The 6,360-nt window shown below is 37.3% G+C and overlaps 1 long non-coding RNA gene across 1 annotated transcript; it reads left to right on the top strand.

Annotated features, from left to right (window-relative positions):
- Positions 1 to 5,147: 5,147 nt before the first annotated feature.
- Positions 5,148 to 6,152, top strand: LOC141607578 (uncharacterized). The gene is made up of 2 exons (XR_012526931.1): positions 5,148 to 5,190; positions 5,306 to 6,152. It is a non-coding gene; the product is annotated as an uncharacterized LOC141607578 (long non-coding RNA).
- The last annotated feature ends 208 nt before the right edge of the window (positions 6,153 to 6,360 follow it).

The following is a 6,360-nucleotide window of genomic DNA, read 5'->3' as shown; positions in this document are numbered from 1 at the left end:
TCATGGTCAAGTACAAATCAAGTTCATCCAAAACATAGGATAGAACAAATCATGATTACAATTGTGTGATAGTGACAAGACACCGCGAAGACCCGCGAAATGGCTCGCGCCTCTTCGAGCGGCCCATGCGGCCACGTAGCTCAAAACGCACACAACCACCCATTTCTCTATAAATACCCCTCAAATTCCACCATTTGAGAGTTACGCGAGTGTCCGCCCCCTCATTTCTCCCTTAAAATTCTAGACTCGACTTCTCAAGTCACAAACTGACACGTGTTTTCGACCTACCGATCGAGAACACAAGCCTTACACATTTTTTGGTACCGTCATCGTGCATTAAATAACTTGACCGACCATTTCGACCAACTACACCATCACTACACTTAAAACACTCTTTTACATTGCTAAAACGGTTTTCAAATCGAGTTTTCCGACCAAAACAAGTTGATACACTTTCGTTGATTTCTCGTCTCAATCCTAGCATGCAAGTATGAGGGTGTAAAAATCCTCTTCTATCATGTTTTTCATTTGTTTCATGACTAGAACATGCATAACATGGTCCATATATGGGATAAATGAGCCAAAACCGGATTTTGGCCGAGACAGGGGCTGCTTGTATAGCAGCATGGCTCGCGCCTAAAGCCCCTCTCAGACCTTAATCCAGCCGTGTTTGCTGGTCTCTTCTTCCCGTTTATTTTCATTTCATATTTGTAATCGGTTTTTATCATTTCAAATATTTCAAATCATTTTTTTAAGACAAACTTTTAACCATAAAACATTTTTCACCCTTGGTTCCTAATACCATGACGATTTAATCCGTGTTTCGGTATAATATTTGGTTAATTACATTTTAAAAGGTATTTGAAAACCTTTTATTTCATTTCTTTACATTTTCAAAACAAATGTATTAGTCATAAACACAAAATCATCCTTGGTTCTACAAACCATGTCGGATTTTAACTCGAGTACGATGATAAACATTGACTAATTAAAAACAAATGAACTTCAAACAATTAGTTCATAATCATTTTCAAAACTATTCATGTCAAGCTTGCAAAACCGAACCCGACATCGAATATTGCCAAAACAATGACGATTATTCAAGTCTCATTCTTCACATCAACACAAAAGCGGTATAAACGACCTTTTCAAATAAAGACGGGTTCAAACACCCTCTTTTCAAACCATTTTACAACCCTTTTTAATGGTCCGAAGACGTCCTTCCATCGTCTGTTGACCCGCGCCTAAACAGGACATCTATTTTCCAATTTTCAAATCAGGACAGGCCTGTTTGCATCGCCTGATGGCTCGCACCTATATAGGCTACCTGATGCAGACCCTGTTTCCTTCCAGCGCTTGTCTAGGACGAACCCGACTTCGGTTGACTCGAATACAAGACGGATCAGATGACAAATCTGCCTATTTTACATTATATTTGCAAAACGCCTTACTAAGACAAATGGATCACATTATGCACCATAAACCTAACTCGGTAAATGGATGTTTAATTTCTGTCTTGCATGAAAATCAACATTAAATCCAACTCGACATAAAATACTTAATATTTGGATTAAATAACCGACATAGAAAGCTCACATGTTAGGTTCAAACTTTTGGATGCGCATTCAAGAATTTAAACCGTTTTATCAACTTTTGCATTTAACCAACCAAGATCGATCAGTAGAGGCCGCTACCGCGGGCGGGATTGGGTGTCTGATTAAAGGGCTTCCCAATATGTACCTTCACCTCTTACTCAAAAAATTTGGATAGTGGAGACCTTATCCATGGCATATGAGAGTCATTTTAGAGATAGGATGTTAAAAGAGGGACGATTCCTTATCTTTAGTACATATGTCAAGCACCACTTTTTGCGTTGGTTAACCTAGGTATAAAGTGGATTCGAACGGGTTCCAAGCACCACAAATGCTTGGTGGTGACTCCAAACATCTCTTGCATCGTTTTGAGACCCTTGTCGAGACGAAACCGACCCATCTAAAACGATCCGATCGAAAGCATTTTTACGCCTCCGAGAGTGGCTTTCAAAAAAGACCGCTGCAATTCCCACAGATCGGCTGGGCGTCGCAGGTGGGCCATGTCCACATCGATCTGACACCATTATTTTCTCCTCAGCGGTGCTAAGGATGCGCCGTTGTCGATTTGATACCGTTATTTTCCTCTCAGCGATGCAAAGGCCATGTCGAACCTTTATTTTTCTCAGCGATGCAAAGGGCGTGTCGAACCTTTATTTTCGTCAGCAATGCAACGGGCGTGTCAAACCTTTATTTTCTCCTCAGCGATGTTAAGGATGCATCGTTGTCGACCTTTATGATTCGTCCCCGCGGTACCAAGGGCGCGCCGTTGCCAACTCAGGTATGGTTTCTTCTAATGGCTGGCGAGCTTCCTTACGTAGTCTAATGGACTTTAAATGACCCTCCCTGATAGTTGAAAGACTCTAAAATGTTCCCGATGACAGGTCATCACTAATAGAAAAAACACCTATTGCGTAAGTCGATTTATGTCGGTTCTATAAAAACTGATGCAAAAAGTACTTAATTTTGGCGGGAATCCATTTTTGCCCTATAGTCAAGCTATTTGCGTCAGTTCTTGAAAGAAACTGACGTATATAATGCATCGGTTTTCAACAAAACCGATGTATTTGATCAAATACATCAATTATATTAATGATCCTACTTATTTGATATTAGGTATTTGCATCAGTTTTACGTGAAACCGATGCAAATACAAACCATTGCCATATACGAAGTACCCCGGTTCCTTCCTATTCATTCATTCGATAAAATAATGAATACTCCTCTCCCTTTCCCCCATTCCTTCATTCAATCGACACCACACCACCGCCCCACCGCCGACCCACTGACGCCTCGGCCCCGACCTACCGCCGACCCACTGCCGTCGTCTCACTCTTCTATTCATGTAATTCCTAATTTGATATTGGTATGATTTTTACTTAAGTTTTTTGTTGGAAGTTCTTTTAATAGGTTTTATTTTTGTTGTTTAAATTCAGTTTTGCATAGTAATTGATTTGTTAGTATGCATTGAATGTAAATCTAGAATTGTTTTAGGGTTAGGGTTAGGTGAAATTGGGGGTTTTCTATTTTGATTAGTTGGTTTGGGTGGGTTAATTTATGGTACATTTCACACCACTGCCATTGGGTTTGCATAAGGTATAGTTGTATAGTCATTGCTCGCACCTCAGTTTTAATTTCATGCAAAGTGATCCTGACATCCAAAGAAATGATGCATCAAACTTTTGTACAGTTCTATTGCAAACTCTTTCTGTTATGGAGTACTTCACATCGTTATAAAGCCTGATAATATGTTGGTAAGATTAGTTCTATTAATTTGATTGAATTTGCCTAACTGTTGATCTCCATATTTGACCTTCTATTCTCAATGTGATATTCAGGTGTATGAAGCCAAGACTGCGCTTAAGTTGTTCGATTTCGGGAATGCAATGTTTGCTGGAAAAAATGAAATAACTTCATAACTTGTGAGCCGTTTTTATCGAGCGTCTGAGATAAGTAAGCTTCTTTGCATTGCATTTTATGTGAATACTGAATTTGGAGTTCACTTTCGACTGTGATCATCATTCAAATTTCTTTATTAATGATTTAGCATTGGCATTGTTATATTTGCAGTTCTTGGTTTACCTTATGATCATCCCATGGATATTTGGTCACTTGGTTCTTGCTTGTATGAGATCTACACGGAAAGTTTTATTAACCAGCTCATTTTTTTTTTGACCTTTTTTTTTTGCACTGGAATTTGTGAAGTTTTCCTTTCAAGAAAAAGTCCTACTGTCATTAAAAATACCCTCTTTCAGTTCTACTCCTTGTCTTGCTTATAGCGTCTATTTTTTTGTAGGGAGCATTTGTTGAGCCTCATTTTGACCAAGATTTTAACTTCTTTCTTTTAGCAATTTACAGCAATATTTCCTTTTGTGCATGACTATCGAATTATTTAGACGCATAGATCTGAAGCGCACGGATACAATATTTTCTGCACTTCTACCTCCCCTTGCTCATCAGTCCTCCCCTTGCTGCCAGAATAGAAGGTTTACTCCTTTTCACTCTTATTAAGCTATAAAATGAGGAAAAAACTTGATTACTTCCTATATTTTTAAGTTTACTACTCCGTACCTCATAGTTGTTAAAAGTAGTGCTCTAGTTAGAAAAGATTTGACAATAAAAGGCAATCTAGAGGTCAAGGCTTTTAATTTTGCTGTTTTCCGACAATTTTTTTTTTTTGCAAATTTGTCAAGGGAATTTGCTATGTGATGCGGGGTCGAGACCGTATTTTTGATGTCTAAAGATCATGGTAGCATTCTTCGCCTTGCTTTTTATCAGCCCAACACCTATCACAAATTTGTTTATGTATATTGTTCTTGTGTTCGATTAAAATCGAGTAATTGAGCATTGTTTCTCCCTGATTGTTTATTCTTGCTTGAAATAGGTCCAGTTCTCTTGATATGCACTCAAGATGGAAGTTTGGCATCCTTCAGGTTTAGGTAATGTTGTTTATCTAATTATTTGCTTAGAGTATATGACATATGATTGCAAAACACCAACAATGGTTATTTCGTCCTACTGTTCAGACATAAGATGGATCTGGTCCTAAAGCCAGGTGGTTACTTTTGGTCCAAAATTGTAAAATTAGTATAGCTTTGGCTAGATTAATTTGAGAACCAGATACTATAGCTGGTCACAAGCTATGCACTTTGCTTCTGATAAAAAATTAGTAATGTAAATATAGAGACAGTTGATTGTGGAGGTTGCGTTGTCTTGTTTTCCTCCCATAACCTTTTGTCCGAGTATATTGGTTGTTTCTTGAAACTATATTGGGTTGGATATGTCGTATTATCATTGGTGGTTGTAAATCGAAACTTAGAAAATGTTAATTCTTCTTGATCTTTGTTTGTTTGAATTTTGTTTATTTCCATTAGATCAATGATGGCATTGCATTTATTTAATTTTAAAAGCTGCTTCTTGTAAGCTCATGGAAAATATGAAGAGATGTGAATTTTCTTGCTCGAGCACTTGATCATGTCCTATTATCAATGCTGGTTTTTGCTGCAGAGTATTTGGTTTCATTTAAATAGGTCACACCATTAGCTATGCTATCCTGTTCTGTTGTTGTTGCAGCCCTGGCATAAGAGGTTCAAACTGTTAGGTAAGAAATCATGTTATGTTTATTGATGATTACAAATTTATTTCTAGTTATTAATCTATGCTTGTAAGATCAGACGTGTCTCTTGTTGAGCAATGAAGAGTCTGCTTTTATTTAGATGATGCATGCACTGGTGGGTGTTAAAGTTGATTTGGCTGAGAACTTTGAGATGGGATTCTCCAACAAAACTCCCGAGTTTTTGAAAATGAACCCCATTGGCAAGGTAATTGTTTTTGTCACTAACATTGATTTTTAGCCGCTTTTTTATTTGAACATGTGATTATCTGAAGAATTCTCGTTTCAGGTCCCTGTTCTGGAACCCGTGAAGGTTCAGTTTTTGAAAGTAATGCCATAGCAAGATATGGTACGTCCCTTTCCCTGTTGTAGTTGCACGTCTGAAGCCTGACAATCCTCGCTAGAGCTGGGCTATATTCGATTTCTTGCCCCTGTGAGTTTCACTCATTCTTATCTCATTCTTTGTATATCATATCGATTGATTGGATGATTCTGAAGTTGTTGGCGAATCTGATCTAACATATCATGCATTTAAATCTCATAGTAATCAACGAACTTGAACTTCCCCATATAAAATCGAACACTAAAATTGACTTGATGAAAATGTTTTTTTTTTCAGCCTTGATGAAAATATTTTTTGTACCAGCCTTGATGAAAATATTTCTTGATGTGTGATTATAAGAGGTGACAAGGCTAAAGTGAATATGAAGGAGTACGATTTACTAAGGAAGAATTTCAGTGACACTGGCTGCCTTTGGACTCAATTACCAATATAGCAAGGATACTCTTATGGCTAAGTATGGATTTGAAAGTGGAGTCGTTGATGAAGCATTGTTTTATATTTTTCTTGATAGCTTAGTTGGTTAAAGATCTTTAGGTAATTGACTTGGAATAATCGGTTGTATAAAGATATTTGTTGTTGATTATCAAATCATCTCGCATTTGTGGTATTCACATTGTGGGTTTCATATAATTTTGGCAGCAAATTTTTATATAAAAAAAAGCATTAATAAATTGCGTCGGTTCTGGAAAGAAATGATGCAAATGAGAAAATGATAAAAATGAATTGGCCCTAAAACAAAATATCAATTGCATCAGTTATGATAACAAATGACGCAAAAAATAAAGAAAATGCATCGGTTCTATAAAAAACTGATG

Source organism: Silene latifolia, chromosome 1 (assembly GCF_048544455.1).
Source record: "Silene latifolia isolate original U9 population chromosome 1, ASM4854445v1, whole genome shotgun sequence".
In the NCBI taxonomy this organism is placed as follows: domain Eukaryota; kingdom Viridiplantae; phylum Streptophyta; class Magnoliopsida; order Caryophyllales; family Caryophyllaceae; genus Silene; species Silene latifolia.
The sequence above is the reverse complement of the archived record's forward strand: the minus strand, read 5'-3'. Positions and strand labels throughout refer to the sequence as shown.